At 38.4% G+C, this 16,138-nt stretch overlaps 1 protein-coding gene across 1 annotated transcript in view; it reads left to right on the top strand.

Annotated features, from left to right (window-relative positions):
* LOC124644711 (monocarboxylate transporter 12) overlaps nt 1-16,138 on the top strand; it is a 47,502-nt gene that overhangs the window by 7,845 nt on the left and 23,519 nt on the right. The gene's annotated exons all lie outside the window — the stretch shown is intronic.

Genomic DNA, 16,138 nt, shown 5'->3' with positions numbered 1-16,138 from the left:
TCAAAAGTGACGCTTGTGTAAGCAAAGATATAAATATTCAGCCAGTAATGTCATTGGCGATTGCAATTTGCTGCATCTAGGTAGGTCCTAGGATGACCTAAATAGCAGTTCATTGGCCTTTTACGAAGTAGGTCTAACTAACCAGATTCATACCTGACTATTCAACAAGCTGGTATTAAACCTTATTTTGATGAAAAACAAATGTCAAAAATTGAATTTAGAATCTTAAGCTTCGAAATCACGGCTTTATTCAATATTCTATCTATCTATCTGTTTCGCTTACCTACTGGAGATAGGAAGACATTAATTGTATCATCACCTCCCGAGCCTTTTCCCAACTATGCTGGGGTCGGCTTCCAGTCTAATCGGGTGCAGCTGAGTACCAGTGTGCCCCAAGGAGCGACTGCCTATCTGACCATTACTTGTATGGGGCTATCAAAATTCTAAATATCTCTAGTAAGCAAATCGGAAATTTCGAACGTCTGATTTACCAAATGGTCCAAATGAATGTTAGAATTTATTTATATCTCAAAAACATTAACAGCATTGACAGAAGCTGTATTCTTTTCATTATTTTTCTATATTTTAATGGATGGGATGATATTATTGGGACTTGCTGTAAAGCGAGCTTTTCCTAGACTATAAAATCCCACCAAAAACATTAAATGTAAAAAAAAAGCCAATCCTCTACGCAATTCCTCCACCATAAAAAGTTTTGAGATCGCATAGAAGCCAAGTCCTGTTCAACTTTATTTATAATAATAAATCAATATTTTGTGACTATATCAATAGTTTCGTTCACTTTACAATGATATTGACTTGGCCATGAGCACAATAAACTACAAATATAATACAGCATATCTTGGAGAGGTGAAAGTCAAACATGAAGTTTAATATCACAGAATTAAATACTTTTAGTTTATTCAATTGTTACTCAATGACCGACAGTCAGTATCATCCAACATCAATGAACTGCACATGTACTATGGCGCATGTTTAGTCCATGGTGATCTCAAATTCCAATCAGTGCATAATCAGTCCAATCGTAAAATCATGTCCATATAGAATTTATCAATTCAATGGTATTTACACATTATTTCAAGGAGCGACTTTTAACTTGTGCTCATGGCCAAGACAATATTATTGTAATGTGAACAAAACTATTGATATAGTCACAAAATATTGATTTATTATTATAAATAAAGTTGAACAGGACTTGGCTTCTATGCGATCTCAAAACTTTTTATGGTGGAGGAATTGCGTAGAGGATTGGCTTTTTTTTTACATTTAATGTTTTTGGTGGGATCTGATTTATTTTTTGTAGGTCTCTTTCTTCTCTAAGTATACAGGGTGTGTCGTTCACAATCACATTAAATCCTATCGCATATACTTTATGGTATTCTATGGCGAATTGTAAAAAAAATAGCCCAATCCATTCAGTGGTTTAGCCACAGGAGTCATTTTTCGTTTTTATAATTTACAACATCATGTGTAAAGCAGAGATAAAGTTAGGAGTATCGAATGTTTTGAGCTGTCAGTTTTCAAGGGAGAATGTCAGTTGTTTGTAATGACTGACTTTTATATGGTGTTCTAATTTTTGCACATTTTTATTCTATTTACTTTGTTTGAAAAATCCATTTTTTTTATTTTGACGTATTTTTATTTTTTCTTTGTTTTAATCGACATATATTAACCAGTATATTAAGGCATTTCATTTAATGTGATTGTGAACGACACACCCGATAAAACAAATTAAATTAACTTACATGCAACTAACTAAATATATGTATAACAAACTAAATACGTACACCTAAAGTAGCACGTAAACAATATTTTTTAAAAATAAACTATAAAATTTCGAAATTGTTGAATTTTTGAATCGATTTATTTCAGAGGTAGATGGCGCTATCACATGAAATTATTTGATTTTTTTTAAAGTACTACTTATACTAAGCTATGTAACGAAACCATAGCGCGATTTAGACCAGCACAACGCCATCTATCGTGCGAGCATGCAGTATTTATCGCACTGCATTAATATGAAATATTTTATCATTATTCATTTCATTTTAACCTAGCTTTTTTATTCATATGTATGTATATTTAATACATGATAACAATATACCACACTACGTAACAATAAAACAAATACATTTTTAAATAAATAAATAACAAAGTTATCAATGCAGTCAAAATTCAGACACAATGTTCTTGAAAAACCGCAAATAATGTCTGGACACATTTTCACACACGGTCGGTTAGCCCCATGGTAAGTTATTAATAAACTTGTATTATGGGTGCTAACACAACTGATAAACTACATACAGCAACATATATACATATTGTAACACCCAGACCACGGCCAACAAACATGCTCATCACACACATGTCGACCGTACCGGGAATCGAACCCGGGACCTCAGGTTCGGCAGTCCGGCATGGTGACCATTGCGCCATCGAGGTCGTCAAATATAAATTTGTTTCCTATTTTTTTATTAAGTTTTAAGGTTTTTATAATTTTCCCTTTGTATGTAGCTAATAACCTAACTTGGTGCCAAATTTGAAGGTTCTAAGTTTGCTAGAAGTACCTTAGACTTTTGATGATCGGTCAGTGAGTCAGTGACAAAATGGTGTAACTTTGATCGCTCATAACTCGTAAACTATTTATTCAAATGTCTTGTAATTTTGAGACTGAGCTTGTTCTAATACTTACTCTTGGTCATCGAAAACCTAAACTTCTAGCTTTGTTCACATGGAAGATACAGGGGGCTGAAATAGCCGCGAAACGCTTCGAGAAAAGATGGTACGGCCGTGCCCGCTTTGCTCGAGTCTTGGCTGGGGCACTGCCGTGCCCTCAGATAGGTCATGAAGGATCATCGCTGCGTAGAATATACTAGAAGGTTCTTTGATACTTGCATATTGCATCAGATATTGACAATTGCGGATTGCATGATCCCGTTATTTTTTTAAAAGGCGAACTTCTGCTAAAGATTTAAAAACTACTTACCTACATGGAATTTCAATAGAAAAAAATAAACTTAACGACTTTTTTACCGATAAAAAAATAAGGTATTCAGTTTTACGGGTTTGACGTAACTATATGTATGCAGGTATGTTTGTACGCGATTATCTCACGTTTGGCTGAGCCTTTTCTCCACAGTATTTGTCACATTTAGGGTAAGGTTTTAGGTATATAAGATGTCGGTGTAATTTTTTTTTCTAATATCTTTATAATATGTATTTGAACGATTGTCAGTTTAGTTATATAGAAATGCCGCTATAGTAAAAGATATATTAACTTCCTTTATCTTTGTCATTTTCTTGCACAAATTGCGCAATACTTTGAAAGAATCAAACAATTTCAAACTTGGCAAGATATCAATAACTTTTATTAAGTTAGAAATTGTATTTTCTTAGTATTTCCGATATATCATAGACTTATTATTCTCATCGAGTGAGCTGCAGGTTTAATCACCTAACAAGTCCTAGTGTCAGAGTGTACTCAACTCCGCCTGACGGCCTCTGACGTGGAATTGTAAGTACTTGCCCTCCGGTGTTCCACCGACAACTTCCAGACTCCTGCATTTTTTGAGAAGAGCTCGTGGCTAGATCAAAGCCAAAGGTAGTTGGGAAAAGGCTAGGCAGATGATGAGTACTACGCTATTTTTATTAACCTAGATCTTTGAAAAGTTATTAACATTTCTTTCCAACTAAAATTAAATTAGTTGAAATAATAATTATTAAAAAATGGCATCAAAAACTCCTCCTCATCGCTGCCCACCGGGATCGTATTTAAAAGGCTGACAGCATTGCCACGTTGGATGGCAATGCTTAACTTTTGACCAAAATAAAACCCAGCCCTTGTCACTTCCTGCCGTGGCTGCGGGATTGTTCGCGCGAGTTACCACGGCCCTGGTACATAAAAGGCCTACGACAGAACACGACGGTTTTTGGTCAGTAAGAGTCTGACACTCCCTCACCACTGCTAACCCACAGCGGGAGGGGTCATTTGATGATTTTTGATGCCGTTAGAAAAAAAAACCCTTGGGTCACTTGAAGTCTCAGCAAGTCGCTTCGCTAGATCTATATAAAGTAGATGAGCTTGGACCCTACATTTTACAATGGCACTTTTAAATCTGCGTAGACAAATATCATTGGATGACGTAACGACTGCTAGCGTGTCTAGCCTTGTTTGGGCAAAGTTCCAACTTTGACCGGAAAGACGAACCCAAATACATACTGAAATTGACATTTCATTTGATATTAGGTAGCCTAAATACCTATATTGTCCTGTATTGTAAGGCCTGATCTCTCTCCGGTGGTGTCGGATTGTCGTCCCATCGCGCTATGAGAGTGAAGGAATAGTGAGTGCATCTGTGTCCAAGCAAATGTGGGTGCTCTGTAATATGTCCTGCGCAGCTGGCTGATCTCCTTATTTGAGAACACACTTATATGGTCACCCATCCACGGACCGACAGCACCAAGCGTTGCTTACCTTTATGAACGATCGACTACTGCCGCTGTAACTTAGCCAAGAACTCCCTCAATCCTTACTTAATAGTTTAAATGCAAAAATTACTCTGTCTGTCGAGTTTTTACGCCGAAACTACTAAACAGATTTGAATGTTTGGTATACTGATAGTCTAGAACCTCAGAAATAACATAGCCTATGTTCTTTTCTATAGATTTTTTTTTTCGCCTTCTTTGTATCCATATGCGAGAAGTAGTTACTACGGGATGCTGGTGAATCGCAAGGCACGGGTAGCATAATATATTTTTCTTCGCATTTACCGACCATATAGTTCTCGGCACGAATCTTGAGCGCTGACCTTCATCTGCGCAGAAGTGATTTATTAGCAAAGAACCAATCCCGAGTGACGGCTATGACGCGATGCACTGCGGGCCAATCACCGCTTTAGCCCGCCCCCGCGACTCACTTCATACCACAAAAGGGACCTAATAAATTACTTCTGCGCAGGTGAAGGTCAGCGCTCAAGATTCGTGCCGATAATTATACCGTTCATTTGGCTGTACCAACGGCCGAAATTATTGCGTTACAACCATGTCCTACGCTAACACTCCATATGAAACTGGGTCAGCATTTTGGATGCATACAAGTGACCGTATTTAATTTCTCAAGGCTGTAAGTTCAAACACCCTTCACTACTTATGTGGTGACCTTCATTTGTTCTGTTAAATCCGGAGGTTGAATAAATTATAGTTAGCCGGTAGATTTCTAGGATTTGTAGATTTTGGCCTTTGAATTAATTTATGAGGGACTGTTTCTGGTTCACACGCGTCCCGAGGGAGCGCGTCTAGAACTGGGAGAAAATATAGCCTTTCTAGATGTTTCCCTGCGACTTGAGGTTACTACTTCCCGCAGCGGGATCAAAAGTAGTCTTTGTCCTTTCTCTCTAGACTATCTGTGTATTCGATTTTATTTTAATCGGTTCTTAGATTTTGGCGTGAAGGCGTGACAGACAGAGCTACTTCTGTTTTTTTTTAAATAAGTAAGGATGACATTTACAAATTATGTATATGGATTCTTACTCATAAATAACGTAAATTTTTATTGGTAAAAAGAATTTTCTAAATCAACTCCGTAGATCAACAGATTATCCTTCACAACGTTACAAAAACACAAACGTTACTTTTTTATAATATTAAAATAGTACTATCTATATAGATAAAAGGCAATCCGTTAAAAGCAGGATATATTTGAATATTGATATTGTTCGTACTACCATTATGAGTCCCGGTTGGGCGCCATTAGAGATAATGGCGCCCAGATGGGACAAGGCCGATTGTTCTTTTAAAGCAAGTAATTGATTTTATATTAATTTTGAGATGAAGGCTATTTGTCTATCTATATATTTAGTGTTAAAATGCTGAAGAGTTTTGTAGGGATTAGCTAGTATCAATAATATTTTCTACTTGATGTTTTATCGCTTTTATATTAATTTTGCGATAAAGGCTATTTGTCTATCTATTTATTTAGTATTAAAAAGCTGTAGAGTTAGGGATTAGCTAGTATCAATAATTATACCTACTTGATGGTATTACCGGGGTTTCACCCGCGTCCCGTGGGAACTACTGCCCGTATCGGGATAAAATTTACCCTATGTTACTCTGGAAGAGTAACATATTTCCAACAGTGACAGAATTTTTGCAAATACTACTGTAGAAATTTAAGCGTAAAAGACAGAGCTACTATCTTATTTACTCTCTTTATTAGTAAGCATAGACACTACCGAATCTATTTAAATGTTTGGTACACAGATAGTTCAGAACCCGAGCAAGGATATAGTCGACAAATACCCATGTATATCCGCTCAAAGCCCTGTATTTTTGTAAAGGTTCAGGGATTACTCGAAAGAGTGACCGCGGCCTTGAAAGGAAAAGGTTAATTGGTGGAACACGGATGGGCTTAGTCAGGTATGAGTCATAATACGAGGGCGGAATTAGGCAGAGTTATTTACACTTATGTCATACTGTAAATAATGAGGAAGATATGCTTTAAATCCCGCAAATAATCATAAAGATTGGATACATTCTTTACTACGATTTAAACGATGCATTTGTACTTTGCACAACACAACTGAATCGAAAGAAAACAATGTAGGTATTAACATAAAAAATTTGGGTAGATTCTATTTTAATATTAACATTTCGATGCAAGTAAATTAATAAAAAAATCCATCAATTTTACCATACTTTTTTTGATAAGATAAATAATTTCTATTTCTATTACTTATAAATACTTCTATTTCGATAACAGCGAAGATTGTGATGGGATGAATGTCTGTTCAACTGTTTCAGGATTTGATTCGACGATGAACTCAAAACTCTAGTGAACTTCGGACGCTTCAAGCTTTTTGATCATTATTCAATGTCAATTAATGCAAAAGTAGCTCGGTCGGTCTGCTGAGGTTTCAAGGTTTTTGTTAGCAAACAGATACATAATGACATACACAGAGATACATAATGCATGCATACGACATATCGCGAGTCCACAGCTAGCATGTGTTCGCGCGGCGGTTGCAGTGTCGCGGACATGTTAGTAATGTTCGCGCGCAATGTGTTACTGTTTGCTACAGCGAGTACACCACGAGATACATGCGGTGTGACAAACAGTGCCGCACCAAGGGGGGAATCTCGATGACAAAAGAATGTTTTAAACCATGCAAATGTTGTAGATTTTCTAGAATATCAATGACAAACGGGTTAGTGGTGAATATGACTCAGTAGCTAGCTTATTTGGTGTAAGAAATGATTCATTGTCAACATTAAATGTATCGTTTAGTGACCTATGAATCAGGCATTTTTTTAGAAGTATATAAAATAGCCTAACATAAGCTCTAACCCGCGTTCAGTGGCGGCGAATACCTACACATGGATAAAAAGCTCTATAAATGGGTTATCGAACTGAAAGATTTTGTAAAATCTGTCGATTGCAACTTGATATCTCGTGGTAAGACTGGGGATTTTGGATGATGATTTTGGACACTTGATAAGTTAGTGACTACACGTAACGACTGCTAAAGATGTTCAATATCAGCCGGGACCCACCAATTTGACGTGCCTTCCGAATAACTGAAAATCTTTTCACGCCAAGATGGTCACCCACCCACGGCCGGACCGAGCGTTGCTTAACCGTATTATCTATCGACTCATACAGCTTTTACTTAGCGATGACCACTTCTAGCACTAGTCGGACTAGCAAGCGCAGCGTAGGACGACCACCAACAAGGTGGACAGACGACCCTATAAAGGTCGCCGTCGACGCTGGATGCAGGTCGCCTCCAACAGGTATCTGTGGAGATCTAAGGGGGAGGCCTATGTTCAGCAGTGGACGTCCTATGGCTGAGATGATGATGATGATAATGATGATGATGACCACTTCTAAATAAGAATTATTCATTATCTGTCTAGCTATGTTTGTTGCCAGACTTTTTAGCTTTTGCCGGGCCTTGCGAAACAGCTAATATTACCTAGTATAGATTAAACGGTACCATGAATTCATGATCAGCACGACATTAACTGATACCTACCTATAAAAACTTGCTGCATTTTAATGTTACAATAGCGTGACTCCGGAAGGTCGGCAAAGATTGATTTTAATTCTTTAAACGTTAAATTTGTCCCTGTGACTCAACGTTGTACAAAGTTGTCATTGAACATCTTTGGCATTCGTGGTGGCCTAGTGGGTAAAGAACCAACCTCTCGAGTATGAGGGCTTCGATTCCAGGTCAGGCAAGTACAAATGCAACTTTTCTCAGTTTTGTATGTACTTTCTAAGTATATTAGACGCCAATGGCTGATTAAAAGGTTTTTTTTTTTTTTTTTTTTTTTTTTATTTATTACTACAATCTGTCTCCTTCTCTGGGACATTCAGAAGTATGTAGGATGTGCTTCTAATGGCTTGCGTGGTATGTAACCTATGTTACATCCTCATCAGCTGAGACAGTGGTATGTTACTGTGATTGGACCAAATCTTGAAGGATTCGTCGCTTTAGTCGTCGCATTTGTAGCTCTTCGTCCATAAGGGGCCGGGCGAGGCGGTTTGGATGTTTCGATATCCGTAACTTATATGAATTTGTATAGCGTGCTATTTCCTCCCTTACTGTAGGCATTCTTAGGTCGTGGTGAAGCAGTTCGTTTGGTATGAACCAAGGGGCATTGGTTATCATCCGTAGCAATTTGTTTTGAAATCGTTGCAGAATTTCAATATTGGAGTGCGATGCAGTACCCCACAGCTGTATACCGTATGCCCGTATAGGTTTCAGTACAGCCTTATATAGTAAAATTTTATTTTCAAGAGAAAGTTGTGATTTCTTGCCAATAAGCCAATAGAGTTTCCTAGTTTGGATGCCAAGTTGTTTCCTTTTTGTAAATATGTGTTTCTGCCAGGTAAGCCTCTTGTCCAAGTGCAGGCCAAGATATTTTACACTTTCAGCTTGTGGGACTTCTATGTTGTTGAGTGACACTGCGGGGCAGCTCCCTCTTCTTAACGTGAAAACGACGTTCACAGACTTGGTCTCGTTCGCTTTTATACGCCATTTTTTGAGCCAATGGGATATTTCGTTTAGACCGGTTTGAAGTAATTTTGAAGCGGTAATCGGGTCGCTATGAGAGGCCAGGATCGCAGTGTCATCAGCAAATGTACCTGTGGTCACCATCTCCGATGTGGGTAGATCTGCGGTAAAAAGCAGGTAGAGTATGGGTCCCAAAACACTCCCTTGAGGAACACCTGCACTTATGGGGCATAATTTGGATAGGGCCTCTCCATTCTGGACAATATAATGTCGATGTTGCAAGAAGGATTTTAGTACTTCAAACAGATAGTTAGGTAATGTAGCCTTGATTTTATAGAGCAACCCTGCGTGCCAGACACGGTCAAACGCTTGGGATATATCCAGAAATGCGCTTGCGCAATAAGTTTTGGCCTCAAGGGATTCCATGATTTTTTTTGTTAGTCTATGTACTTGGTCGATAGTTGAATGTTTGCTGCGAAACCCAAACTGGTGATCAGGAATTAGTTCTTTGTCTCTGAGTATCGGCAGGATGCGTTGCAAGAGTAGAGTCTCGTATATTTTTGACGTAATTGGTAGCAAGCTTATTGGTCTGTATGATTTAGCTTCTTCTGGTTGTTTGTCTGGTTTCAGGATCATAATTATTTGTGCAACCTTCCACTGCGGGGGGAAAAAGCGATTAAAAGTTAAAAGTGATTAAAAGGTGAAGGAAAACATCTTGAGGAAACCTGTACTGTAAAGTCTGAAATCGCCAATCGCCGTGGTGATTAACGCTTAATCCTTCTCCGTGTGAGAGGAGGCCGCAGCCCAGCATTGGGACGATAAAAAGGCAGTAACAGGTAACAGGCAGTCGTTACGGGTAGTCAGAAGCCAGTAAGCCTAAAAACCAGTCTTATCAAGGGGTATTGGGGTGCTCGGGTACCTGGGTTGAGGAGGTCAGATAGGCAGTCACTCCTTGTGGCACACTGGTACTCAGCTGCATCCCGTTAGACTAAAAGCCGACCCCAACATAGTTGATAAAGGCTAGACCGATGATATCCTACAAGCCTTAAAACCACAAACAATTCGTCTATAGTCTATAGTTTTCCCGTATCCGTCCTTCCTATCTACTGCTAGAGTACAAACTATCGATTAGAAAGGTCAACGCTCGGAAAGCATAGACACGTAGACACATTATGTCTGTGTTGTCTATAGTCTAAGAGTAGCCACACACTACAGACTAGAGGGACGGCCAGAAGTTGGCATTTTTTTATTAAGACGGTACCCTGAGCAAATGACCTTGAGCCTTTGCGCCATACAAACTCGGCGCAAGAAATACGTAGCGAAAACACTCATATTTTGGATTAAAATGTTTATAAAATAAAATGTTCATGTTTTGAAAAAAAAAATACCATAATGTTCGTTATTAAATTACCTATCTATTAGTTTAGGTAGCAAATAAAAATAATAGTTACTTTACGAAGAGATGCATCTTATTAGTGATTATTTCTCATTTCTGTGGTTTTGTTGTGACCCTATAATTAGACATTATTCTGCTTAAAACTAAAAAAAAACTACCATTCAAGAGTCAAGAATGTCTACAAATTATATGTATTTTTTATTAGTTGGTATTTGTTTAAGACAAAGAGAAGATGACTTCAAAAAACAGTACAATAAACGGCTTCCGCTGCGTTTTGCTCGGGGACGCGCCTTAAATCGAATCTTAAGTAATTCATTTATTATTTAAAAATTTAAATTTGTAAACTATATTTACAAACTTAAACTACTACACTAAATAAAAATACTATATACAATACTAAAAGTAAAATCCCTGCTAATATTATAAATGCGAAAGTAACTCTGTCTGTCTGTTACGCTTTCACGTCTAAACCACTGAACTGATTTTAATGAAATTTGGTACAGAGATAGAGTTGACCTTGAGAAAGAACATAGGATAGTTTTTATCCCGGACTTTCGAAGAGTTCTCTTGGAAACGCGATATAACCGAATGCCACGCGGGCGAAGCCGCGGGCGGAAGCTTGTACTAAATAACTTTTTAAAACTATCTACGTATAAAAATGCTACTGATTTTATTCGCGTTCTTGCTTTTGCGTTATCGCATGCAACGGAATGCTATTGATTTTATTCGCTACCTGGTACCGGCTCGCTTTGCCAAACGTTTGCAAAACTGTAGTTTTTAGTGTATTTTCAAGTTTAAAACTTTGATTACCTAAGTGATTTTTAAACTTACCTACTTTTATTTGGGTTTTGCAGTTTGATTTACGATGAATTTCTATAAATTATCTGTCCGTTAAAGATTGAATTTTGATACTAGCTCTACATAACTGTCACTAGTCGTTAAAACAGGTTGATAGGTTATAAAAATCTTCAGTAGGTTTATATTTAAATTCAATATTTTTTGGAAATATTCTGTAAAAAGTACATCCGGTGTAGCTGAGTACCAGTGCTTTACAAGGAGCGACTGCCCTATCTGACCTCCTCAACCCAGTTACCCGGGCAACCCAATACCCCTTGGTTAGACTGGTGTCATACTTACTGGCTTCTGACTACCCGTAACGACTGCCAAAGATGTTCAATGATAGCCGGGACCTTCAGTAAAGAACATACAGTTTTTTTTTCAATGCGCTAAAGGCTAAAGTAATAAACCGATTTGCAAAATTCTTTCACTGTTGGAAAGCTATACTCTTCCCGAGTAACTTAGGCTATATTTTATCCCGGTACGGGCAGTAGTTCCCACGAGACGCAGGCGAAACCGAGGGAAACTCGTAACATATAATTTGCAAAGACGATATTCATGTATACTACGGCGTAGTCAAGTATGCTACGACACGACGTAGCGCTACGACTGTGTCGTAGTCCTTATGAATAAATTATAGTGAGTGATCACACTAACATTAGAAATTAGAAATGTATAAGTTTATGTGTGTGTCTGTGCAAATGCTCGTGCACTATAATATGTCCTGCGCAGCTGACTGATCTCCTTATATGAGAACAGCCGCCGTGGCCGACAATCAGAGTCATTATAGCAGAATAACATAAAGGCTAGTTTTTACCCAGTTTCAGTAAGTAATTCCCAAATAACGTGGGTGAAACCACTGGCAGTAGCTAGTACTTATCGATTAATAATTATCCCGATTGACTACCATCGTGGGTAGTATGTGTACCAAAGTCTGACCTTTTAAAACGTATGAAAAAAGGCGACTCATCGTCATCTACCTAGCCTTTTCCCAACTATATTGGGGTCGGCTTCCGGTCAAACCAGTTGCAGATGAGTACCAGTGTGCCACAAGGAGCGACTGCCCTATCTTACCTTCACAACCCAGTTACCTGTTCAACCCGTTCCGTAAGACTAGTTGTCAGTCTTACTGGCTTCTGCCCGTAACGACTGCCAAAGATGTTCAATGACAGCCGGGACCTACAGTTTAAAGTGCCCTCCGAAACCCAGTCATTGGTGTCCAAGATATACTTAGAAAGTACATACAAACTTAGAAAAGCTGCATTAGTACTTGCCTGTCTTAGAATCGAATTCACGCACTCATGCTTGAGAGGTTGGTTTTTTACCCACTAGGCCACCTTCAAATGACATATAATCATCGGCTCGAATCTTGAGCGCTGACCTTTACCGGCGCAGAAGTAATTTATTGAGTCCCTTTGTTGGTATGAAGTGAGGCGCGGGGGCGGGCTAAAGCGGTGATTGGCCCGCAGTGCATCGCGTCATAGCCGTCACTCGGGATTGGTTCTTTGCTAATAAATCACTTCTGCGCAGGTGAAGGTCAGCGCTCAAGATTCGTGCCGATGATTCTACCCTGTTGCGGGAAGTTGTTTTCCGTGGGTGAAACCTACCTTCCTTCTATCGATTAATACTTATCCCGATTGACTTGCTTCGTGGGTAGTATGTGTATAAAAGTCTGACCTTTGAAAAACGTATTACGAAAGGGCGTGGGAGCGACTTGAATCTGGCTACTGTATTTTGCAGTAATTCTTGGAGAGTGAGAGTACTTTGTGTTATGAAGTTCTGAGCTAATTGTGCGGAAATACAAACTAATATTATAAATGCGAAAGTAACTCTGTCTGTCTGTCTGTCTTTTCTTCACGCTTAGGCGTTTAGACTACTGAACCGATTTGTGTGAAATTTGGTACAGACATAGTTTGAAACTTGAGAAAGGACATAGGATAGTTTTTATTACAAAAAAAAAAAAAAAAAATTATTCCGGACATATAGCGCCATCTATTGGTCAAATCAAAAATCTGCTGGTAGTCACTATTCCACGCGAACGAAGTTGCGGGCAAAAGCTAGTATAATATATGATAGATGATGTAGGAGTCCGAGAGAACTACTTTTTGCCTGCACCCAGACAAAAATTATCAGGTTTGAGAATATCTGTGTACAGAATTTTATTGAAATCGGTTTTGCGTGAAAGATAGACGTTGTTTTGAAAGACTCTTATTTTTAGGGTTCCGTACTTAAGGGGCTAAGCAGGACTCTCTTACTTATAACTTCGCTGTCCATCTGTCACCAGACTGTATCTCATGAACCGAGATAGTTACACAGATGTAATTTTCACAGATGATGTATTTCTATTATCGCTATTACACTTCTATTATGTGTTATTAACCTTAAATTGTGTTGTTTTGAAAAAACTGTTCAACTCTTTTTCTCTCACATTTTTTTTACCTTTTTTTTATTAAGTTTTCTTCAGCCAAACAGAGGAACCCTATCATTAAGAGTTGCATTCATTCATTCAAGATATACCTTCTATTATTACTCAGCACAAATGAGACTGTATCTTTGACCTTTTCGACTTAAATGACGTTTTCTTACGTCAGTCGTTTACGATATTTTGGTATTGAGTTTAGTTTTAAAAGGCTAAATTCTTACTAATATGTGAAACTTACTCCTTCTATTGAGCTTTCACGCCAAAACTCATGTTGGGGTCGGCTTCCAGTGTAACCGAATGCAGCTGAGTACCAGTGTGCCACAAGGAGCAACAGCCTATCTGACATCCTCAACCCATTTACCCAGGCAACCCAATACCCCTTGATTAGACTGGCGTCAGACTTACTGGCTTCTACTGACTACCGTAACGACTGCCAAGGATTTTCAATGGCAGCTGGGACCTACAGTTTAACGTGCCCTCCGAAACACAGTCATTGGTGTCCAAGATATGCTTAGAAAGTACATACAAACTTAGAAAACTTGCATTGCTACTTGCCTGACCTGGAATCGAACCCGCGGACAAATACTTGAGAACGACAAGGGCTACTTTTTATCCGGGCAGGGGAATATCTAGTATGTCATTTAATGACAGGTAAATAATGGTCATAGGCAACAGTTAATGGGTTAGCCAGAAAAATACACATAATAAGTAAATAACAGTTTCAAGTATACTATGTTAGCAAAAAATTTAAACTTTTGTAAATACCAGTAGTATTTGGAAAGTCAAAATATATTCTTAGTTAAATTTTTCATAATTTTCATACAAATTAAATATTTAATCATATGCCACAAATATTGTTTTAAATATTAGCAGGATGTAAAAAATATTAAAAAAATAAATATAGGGTCAAATTGAGAACCTCCTCATTTTTTTGAATTCGGATCAAAAATAAATAAATAGTCATGGTGGCCTAATGCTACGATTATTTTAAACCAAAATCACAATTAAGTTCACACAAAGTCGCGCTATTTAGCTATTTCAATTTAATTAATAAAGTGTGTTTTCATTATCGCGCCGCAAAAGTTACAAACTATGATTAATGATAGACTACATTAAATAATTTCCTTTGAAACCTCACCTTGTGGGAAAAATAACGTTAACACAGATTTTTATTTAATAACTTTTCAATTTGTTGTTATTATAATGATGATGATGATGTCATCCTAGCCGATCATCGGCCACGGGCGGCGGCTGTTCTCATATAAGAGATCAGCCAACTGCGCAGTATGTAATACATATATTATAGTACAGGCACATTTGCTTGGACACAGGCGCACTCACTATTTCTTCACTCTCATAGCGCGATGGGACGACAATCCGACACCACCGAAGAGAGATCACAAGCAGGACTGTGACAAGAGCAGGACAGTGCTCTTCGATGCACGGGTGTTTCAATCACCAACTTCTAGACTCCGGGCTGCTTTGTGAAAGTTTCTAAAACCCCCTAGGCGATTTTGTCCCGACCCGGGAATTTAACCCGAGACTTTGTGCTCAGCAGCCGCGTTTGCCACGGCTAGATCATTGAGGCAGTTGACAATAATGATAGCTTATAACCGTAGATAACAGAAAGGTATAATTTTTACAGACAACGGCTAATGTATATCGATCCATGGCGATTCCTTGTTCGAGGTTACCATAGATTGCATTTTCTATTCCGAACCAATGAAGCTTAATGTGGCCTTCAATCATTAATGGGAAATACAGTCGAGCGTTGATTATTTCAATGTCATGTCGACTATCCGTGCCCATCAAAGTATCCCTCAGAATTGAGCTCGTAAATGTCGGTCCTGCTTGTGATCTCTCTCCGGTGGTGTCGGATTGTCGTCCCATCGCGCGCAGAGAGTGAAGGAATAGAGAGTGCACCTGTGTCCAAGCAAATGTGCGTGCATATGTCCTGCGCTGCTGACTGATCTCCTTATTTTCCTAATAACAGTCATTATTATCCTTCAGAATACCGACAGAGAGTTAGTAGAGTTACATAATTAATGGTTTCCAGGCTGTCACGATTAATTGGTGGATCCCAGCTGTCATTTGAACATCTTTGGCAGTCGTTATGGGTAGTCAGAAGCCAGAAACTCAAATAACTCAAATAACCTACCAAGGAAATTCGGTTTGCCCGGGTGAAAACGGATGATAGTTCGCACATTACAAAGAGCTGGTGTTTAGCCGGTATCAGACCGACTGAAACTGATTGAATTCACGATTTTCTTTAAAAAAAATACGTATTTATTTCCTTTATCGGGCAAACTGTTTGAAGACTGTTTAGTCTGCAGTTTGCGGGTAGTTACTCTTACAGCCAGTTTCTTCATCAAAAGTTAAAGCCAAAGTAAAAGTCAAAGTAATGTCTAAAGTAAAAGTAACGGTCAAATTCAATTTTTCTATTAGTTT

The sequence above is a fragment of the Helicoverpa zea genome, chromosome 30 (genome assembly GCF_022581195.2).
Source record: "Helicoverpa zea isolate HzStark_Cry1AcR chromosome 30, ilHelZeax1.1, whole genome shotgun sequence".
In the NCBI taxonomy this organism is placed as follows: Eukaryota; Metazoa; Arthropoda; class Insecta; order Lepidoptera; family Noctuidae; genus Helicoverpa; species Helicoverpa zea.
This window is presented reverse-complemented; position numbering and strand designations above follow the sequence as displayed.